Genomic DNA, 8,028 nt, shown 5'->3' on the forward strand with positions numbered 1-8,028 from the left:
GAATCCTGGCTTTCAGTCTTGGGTTCACACCATTACACCACACTTTTCTCTCCAATCTAGCAATAACATGATTTTGGTAATATGAAAAAGCTAAAATGTTGAAAAAGATGCCTTAGATATGTTCATATGAGTCTGTTTCTCATTGGCATTTGTATACTCTGGTCCCAAGTGTGTAATCTGTACATGGTTGAGCATTTAACTCATGAGAGTAGTCCCACTGGAGTTAGTGGGACTAACTGTTGTGAATAAATGTAGAACAATGCAAGTAAAAATTGCACAATTGGGCTTTCTGGTATTAATCTGTAAAGCTTTTTTTGTTAATGGGCTCATTTCTACCACACTTAATCAGACTGAATAGTACTCGATACTGCAAGCATTTCCCCTAGTCTTGAGAGGCCTACAAGCTAAGTAATGCACAATTTAAAATGAGAAGAGTTGGCAGAATCTGTCATAATGGCCATGGATGACAGCTATCATAGGCTGGAGGAGGCTGTGCCTCCCCAAACAGCCAGGTCTGGCCCCGCCCACACTCCACCCCCAGCAGGTCCCCTCCTGCTTCCTAGTCTGCGGCTCCCTCTGTGCCGTGGCCCCGGCTCAGGCTGGGGCTGCGCCGCCCATCCTCCCAGCGCTCCAGAGCTGTGGCCGAGCCTCCTGTTCTCCCAGCGCTCCAGGGCTGCGGCTGAGCCGCCCGTCCTCCTGGTGCTCCAGGGCTGGAGAGGTTGGCGCTGTGCCGCGCTCCCTCCTGACATTCCGGGGTTGCGTCTGCGCCACCCCGGAACTGTCATGGGATAAGAGGGAAGGTCCTCTCATGGATTGGTAACTGGTTAAAAGACAGGAAACAAAGGATAGGAATAAATGGTTAGTTTTCAGACTAGAGAGAGGTAAATAGTGGTGTCCCCCAGCGGTCTGTACTGGGACCAGTCCTATTCAACACATTCATAAATGATCTGGAAAAAGGAGTAAACAGTGAGGTGGCAAAATTTGCAGATGATACAAAATTACTGAAGATAGTTAAGTCCCAGGCAGACTGCAAAGAGCTACAAAAGAATCTCACAAAACTGGGTGACTGGGCAACAAAATGCAGATGAAATTCAATGTTGATAAATGCAAAGTAATGCACATTGGAAAACATAATCCCAACTATACATATGCAATGATGGGGTCTAAATTAGCTGTTATCACTCAAGAAAGAGATCTTGGAGTCATGGTGGATAGTTCTCTGAAAACATCCGCTAAATATGCAGCAGCAGTCAAAAAAGCGAACGGAATGTTGGGAATCATTAAGAAAGGGGTAGATAATAAGACAGAAAATATCATATTGCCTCTATATAAATCCATGGTACACCCTCATCTTGAATACTGCATGCAGATGTGGTTGCTCTATATCAAAAAACATATATTGGAATTGGAAAATGTTCAGAAAATGGCAACAAAAATGATTAGGGGTATGGAATGGCTGCCATATGAGGAGAGATTATTAAGACTAGGACTTTTTAGCTGACTAAGGGGGAATATGATAGAGGTATAAAATCATGACTGGTGTGGAGAAAGTAAATAAGGAAGTGTTTACTCCTCATATAACAAGAACTGGGGTCACCAAATGAAATCAATAGCAGATTTAAAACAAACAAAGTATTTTTTCACACTACACACAGTCAACCTGTGGAACTCTTTGCCAGAGGATGTTGTGAAGGATTCAAAACTATCACGGTTCAAAGAAGAACTAGATGACTTCATGGAGGATAGGTCCATCAATGGCTATTAGCCAGGATGGGCAGGAATAGTGTCCTTAGCCTCTGTTTGCCAGAATCTGGGAATAGGCGACGGGGGATGGCTCACTTGATGATTACCTGTTCTGTTCATTCCCTCTGGGGCACCTGGCATTGGCTACTGTCGGAAGACAGGATACTGGACTAGATGGACCTTTAGTTTGGCCCAGTATGGCCGTTCTTATGTTCACTTACCATCCTGGTGCTCCCAGGGGAGGGGGGGGCAGCATGGGTCAGAGGCTGGTGGCTGCAGTTGGGAGGCTCTGGGCTTCGGCGCGGGGGGGACGGGACAGGGACACATGGAAGGGGCGGGGCCTCTGGCAGAAGGGGCGGGGCCAGGGGCTATCCTCTTCCAGTTGGCAGTTTACGTGCTGCCCATGGTAATGTCACATCCTCTCCCCAGTTAGAGATAGTAATTGAAAAAAAAAAATATGGTGACAGGCAAGGAAATAAGGGGTTGGGCTGGTGATTGGACATTCTTTGTATTATTAATGTTTTTTCTAAAAGCCAAAACTTGTTTAGAAAAGCTGTGGTAGAGATAAAGAAAATAATGAATGGCATATAGAAGGCCAGTTTGTGGAAAGGGAGGTGGAGAGTGAGGGAATCACTTTCAGTGATTTGGCCTCTATCAGGTTGGTAGAAGAAAAAGGTCAAGGAGCGAGGACAGCATAAGAGAAAAAATGAGAGAAGACAAAAGAGCAGAAAATTCAGTAGAGTGGAAAACTCCAAAGGATGAAGACAGAGTACAGGGACTGAAGGAGATACGCAAGAATAGGTATTGGAGGACTTAGAGTGAGGAGAAAAAATGAGTGGAGCTTTTAAGGGACAGGGAAGAAAGCAGTCACTGGGTTGTGGATGAGTAAATACCATTTTCTTCCCACATACCCTTTATGGTAATTTAAGTCCGGTGTTTTTCCTTCTGAAAATAGGTTTACTGTGCAGCTGCTGGAAGAGGGAATGTACTTCATATATTCTTTTACCAGAAAATATCTGCTTTCAAAGTGATGAAGGGACAGCCTCTTCCCCAAGATCCTGCATCTGGAGATGGGAGTAGGCTGCCACTGGTGTCCCTCAGATCTCAGTTACTAAAGAACCTGAGAGATCTTAGTTGAGAATGCAGGCCAGAATGAAAGGAAAAAAGAAAGATAACAGGAACTGCTGTTAAGTCTGTCAATGAGGTATGATGGCCTTTACAGGTATTTAAAATGTTTACTCCATCTCTTAAAGAAAGAAATAGCTTGTTGGGCCACTTGTCAATTCTGCTGACTCAAAGACTGAATAGAGGTTTGATTGGCACTGCAGATGCTTTACTGTGATTAAATTGGGCATCAAAACTTGAAGACAAAGAACAATGAAAATGACCAGAACAATATAGGCCACTTCACCTTGAATGGTTCCTTGAAATATGTGTTAACTGCTTATGCTAAACAAGTTGTTGCACCTTGTATTTAACTGTGACACTCTGAGGGTATGTCTACGTTATGAAATTAGGTCGAATTTATAGAAGTCGATTTTTTAGGAAGCAATTTTATACAGTCGATTGTGTGTGTTCCCACTAAGCTCATTAAGTCGGTGGTGTGCGTCCACAGTACTGTGGCTAGCGTCGACTTTTCGGAGCGTTGCACTGTGGGTAGCTATCCCACAGTTCCCGCAGCTATCCCACAGTCCGCCGCCCACTGGAATTCTGAGTTAAGCTCCCAATGCCTGATGGCGCAAAAATATTGTCATGGGTGGTTTTGTTTTGGATACGTGTCGTCAGTTGCCCCTCCCTCAGTGAAAGCAACGGCAGACAATCGTTTTGCACCTTTTTTCCGTGCGGACGCCATACTGCTTTCAGCAGACGGTGCGGTAGGACTGCTAACTGTCGTCATCGAACCACCGCTTCCACTGCAACTCTGCTCTCCTGCTCGTGTCTCGATAGTGAATTTATCCGTGTTGGCTGTCATGGGCTCCCGCTTCCACTGCAACTCTGCTCTCCTGCTGTCATGGATGCACCTCACAGGTCCTCTCGTTGTTCTCTATAAATATCTATTCTTGTGGCATCTGTCATCAGCCACCGTTTCTGCTGCAACTCTGCTCTCCTGCAGACGCCATACCATGGCAAGCATGAAGCCTGCTCAGATCACCGCGGCTGTTATGAGCATTGTAAACACCTCGCGCATTATCCTGTAGTATGTTCAGAACCAGAACCTGCAAAAGCAGGCGAGGAGGCGATGGCAGCGCGGTGACGAGAGTGATGAGGACATGGACACAGACTTCTCTCAAAGTACGGGCTCTGGCAATTTGGGCATCCTGGTGGCAATGGGGCAGGCTCATGCCGTGGAATGCTGATTCTGGGCCCGGGAAACAAGCACAGACTGGTGGGACCACATAGTATAGCAGGTCTGGGATGATTCCCCGTGGCTGCAAAACTTTCATATGCATAAGGGCACTTTCATGGAACTTTGTGACTTGCTTTTCCCTGCCCTGAAGTGCAGGAATACCAAGAGGAGAACAGCCCTCACAGTTCACAAGCGAGTGGCGATAGCTCTCTGGAAGCTTGCAACACCAGACAGCTACCAGTCAGTCAGGAATCAATTCGGAGTGGGCAAATCTACTGTAGGGGCTGCTGTGATCCAAGAAGCCAATGCAATCACTGAGCTGCTGCTATCAAGGATAGTGACTCTGGGAAATGTACAGGTCATAGTGGATGGCTTTGCTGCAATGGGATTCCCTAACTGTGGTGGGGCAATAGACGGAACGCATATCCCTATCTTGGGACTGGACCACCTTGGCAGCCAGTATGTAAACCGCAAGGGGTACTTTTCAATGGTGGATCACAAGGGACGTTTCACCAGCATCAACGTGGGATGGCCGGGAAAGGTACATGACGCTCACATCTTCAGGAACTCTGGTTTGTTTGAACAGCTGCAGAAGGGACTTACTTTCCAGACCAGAAAATAACCGTGGGGGATGTTGAAATGCCTATAGTTATCCTTGGGGACCCAGCCTACCCCTTAATGCCATGGCTCATGAAGCCATACGCAGGCACCCTGGATAGTAGTTAGGAGCTGTTCAACTATAGGCTGAGCAAGTGCAGAATGGTGGTAGAATGTGCATTTGGACGTTTAAAAGCGTGCTGGCATAGTTTACTGACTCGGTTAGACCTCAGCGAAACCAATATTCCCACTGTTATTCCTGCTTGCTATGTGCTCCACAATCTCTGTGAGAGTAAGGAGGAGTCGTTTATGGCGGAGTGGGAGGTTGAGGCAAATCTCCTGGCCGCTGATTGCGCACAGCCAGACACCAGGGCGGTTAGAAGAGCACAGCAGGGCGCACTGTGCATCAGAGAAGCTTTGGAAACCAGTTTCATGACTTGCCAGGCTATAGTGTGACATTTCGGTTTGTTTTTCCTTGATGAAAACCCACCCCCTTGGTTCACTCTACTTCCCTGTAAGCCAACTGACCTCCACACTTCAATCACCGCTTGCAGAGGCAATAAAGTCATTGTTGTTTCAAATTTATGCATTCTTTATTAATTCGTCACACAAATAGGGGGATAACTGTAAAGGTAGCCCGGGACGGGTGGGGGAGGAGGGAAGCACTGGGTGGGGTGGTGGAGGAGGGAAGGACAAGGCCACACTGCACTTCAAAACTTATTGAATGCCAGCCTTCTGTTGCTTGGGCAGACCTCTGGGGTGGAGTGGTTGTGTGCTCGGAGCGCCCCCCCCCAACCCTGCATTCTTGGGCGTCTGGGTGAGGAGGCTATGGAACTTGGGGAGGAGGGCGGTTGGTTACACAGGGGCTGCAGCGGTGGTTTGTGCTCCTGCTGCCTTTCCTGCAGCTCAACCATACGCCGGAGCATATCAGTTTGATCCTTCAGTAGCCTCAGCATTGCATCCTGCCTCCTCTCATCACGCTGCCGCCACCTATCATCTTGATCCTGCCACCTCTCCTCTTGCTCCCGCCACCTCTCGTCTCGTGTGTCCTTCCTGTCCTCGCATTCATTTTGTGCTTTCCTGGACTCTGACATTGCTTGCCTCCATGCATTCTGCTGAGCTCTTTCAGTGCGGGAGGACTGCATGAGCTCAGAGAACATTTCATTGCGAGTGCGTTTTTTTCACCTTCTTATCTGCGCTAGCCTCTGGGATGGAGATGATAGGGGGAGCGTTGAAACATTTGCAGCTGCGGGAGGAAAAAAGGGAGAGTTGTATTTAAAAAGACACATTTTAGAGAACAATGGTTAGACTCTTTCATGGTGAACCAAGCTGTTAACATTACATAGCACATGTGCTTTTGGTACACGGTCTCCCCCCCATTTCTCTGGGATGATCGCTTCACCCCCCCTCCCCCACCGCGTGGCTAACAGCAGGGATGATTTCTTTTCAGCCACAGGCAAACAGCCCAGCAGGAACGGCCACCTCTGAATGTCCCCTTAATAAAATTCCCCTATTTCAACCAGGTGACCATGAATTATATCACTCTCCTGAGGATAACACAGAGAGATAAAGAACGGATGTTGCTTGAATGCCAGCAAACACTGGGACCATATACTGCCATGCTTTGTTATGCAATGATTCCAGACTATATGCTACTGGCCTGGCATGGTAAAGTGTCCTACCATGGAGGACGAAATAAGGCTGCCCTCCCCAGAAACCTTTTGCAAAGGCTTTGGGAGTACCTCCAGGAGAGCTTCATTGAGATGTCCCTGGAGGATTTCCGCTCCATCCCCAGGCACGTTAACAGACTTTTCCAGTAGCTGTACTGGCCGTGAATGCATCCCAAGTCTTCAGGGCAAATTCATCATTAAACATGCTTGCTTTTAAACCATGTATTATATTTACAAAGGTACACTCACCAGAGGTGCCTTCTCTGCCTTCAAGGTCTGGGAGCCCGGGTTAGGAGGGTATTGGCTCCAGGGTGTTAAACAGTTCCTGGCTGTTGGGGAGAACGGTTTCATCCTCCTCCTCATCTTCCTCATCCCCAAAATCCTCATCCCTGTTGCATGAGACTCCCCCCTTGCAGGAGTCCACGTACAGGGGTGGGGTAGTGGTAGGGGCACAACCTAGAATTGCATGCAGCTCATCATAGAAGCGGCATGTCTGGGGGTCTGACCCAGAGTGTCCGTTTGCCTCTTTGGATTTTTGGTAGGCTTGCCTGAGCTCCTTAAGTTTCACATGGCACTGCTGCGGGTTCCTGTTACAGCCTCTGTCCTTCATGCCCTTGGAGATTTTTTCAAATATTTTGGCATTTCGGCTTTTGGAACGGAGTTCTGATAGCACAGATTCATCTTCCCATACAGCAATCGGATCCAGTACCTCCCGTTTGGTCCATGCTGGAGGTCTTTTGCAATTCTGGGACTGCATGGTCACTTCTGCTGATGACCTCGCCACACTGGCCAAACAGGAAATGAAATTCAAAAGTTCTCGGTGCTTTTCCTGTGTACCTGTCTAGTGCATCTGAGTTGAAAGTGCTGTCCAGAGCGGTCACAGTGGAGCACTCTGGGATACCTCCCAGAGGCCAATACCATCAAATTGTGTCCACACTACCCCAAATTCAGTTTAACATCTGGTATTTTGCTTGTTAAGAGGATTGTATCTTCCACTTGCAGCATGGTGGATTCGGTGTTACAGATCTTTTCCATCTATATCTTCTGTGGTTTCATGCAAATTATTAGAACTTTTCAAAGTAACCCTTCCAGTTGGTGTGGTTTTGAGACAGTAAAGTAGGATTAGCCCTCAAAGGGAACTCCTTTATCCTCAGTTTTGTAATACATGTTGTAGTATATGTATAGTGATGTGACTTTCTGGAAGCAATTTATAACTGTCTTACTAAATACTTCTGCTCACTGTAATGAATTATAACTGCTCCTCTTCAGATTTGTATGCAGTGTTGTTGTAGCCATGTGGGTCCCAGGATACTAGAGAGACAATGTGCATGAGGTAATGTCTTTTATTTTACCAACTTCTGTTGGTGAGAGACTGTGTAGCGTTTTCTCTCTGACCAACAGAGGTTGATCCAATAAAAGACATTACCTTACCCACCTTGTCTCTCCTCAGATACGTTAATTTAAAAAATCAAGATTTGTACCCATGTTTTCAGTAGTGAAACAGTAGTACTTTTATCCACTGACTGCTTAAGCACTTTGATACTTAAGTGGAAATACAACATAACCTTGATTAAACATTTTGGTCTGAACCTTCAATCCTTAATCTGGTAAAACTCCCACTGATTTCAATGACAGGTTTCAGAGTAGCAGCCGTGTTAGTCTGTATTCGCA

At 46.8% G+C, this 8,028-nt stretch overlaps 1 long non-coding RNA gene across 2 annotated transcripts in view; it reads left to right on the forward strand.

The window, feature by feature from the left end:
• Positions 1–8,028, forward strand: part of LOC125626657 (uncharacterized) — a 225,423-nt gene that overhangs the window by 1,202 nt on the left and 216,193 nt on the right. The window lies entirely within an intron of this gene.

Source organism: Caretta caretta, chromosome 27, assembly GCF_965140235.1.
Source record: "Caretta caretta isolate rCarCar2 chromosome 27, rCarCar1.hap1, whole genome shotgun sequence".
Lineage (NCBI taxonomy): Eukaryota > Metazoa > Chordata > Testudines > Cheloniidae > Caretta > Caretta caretta.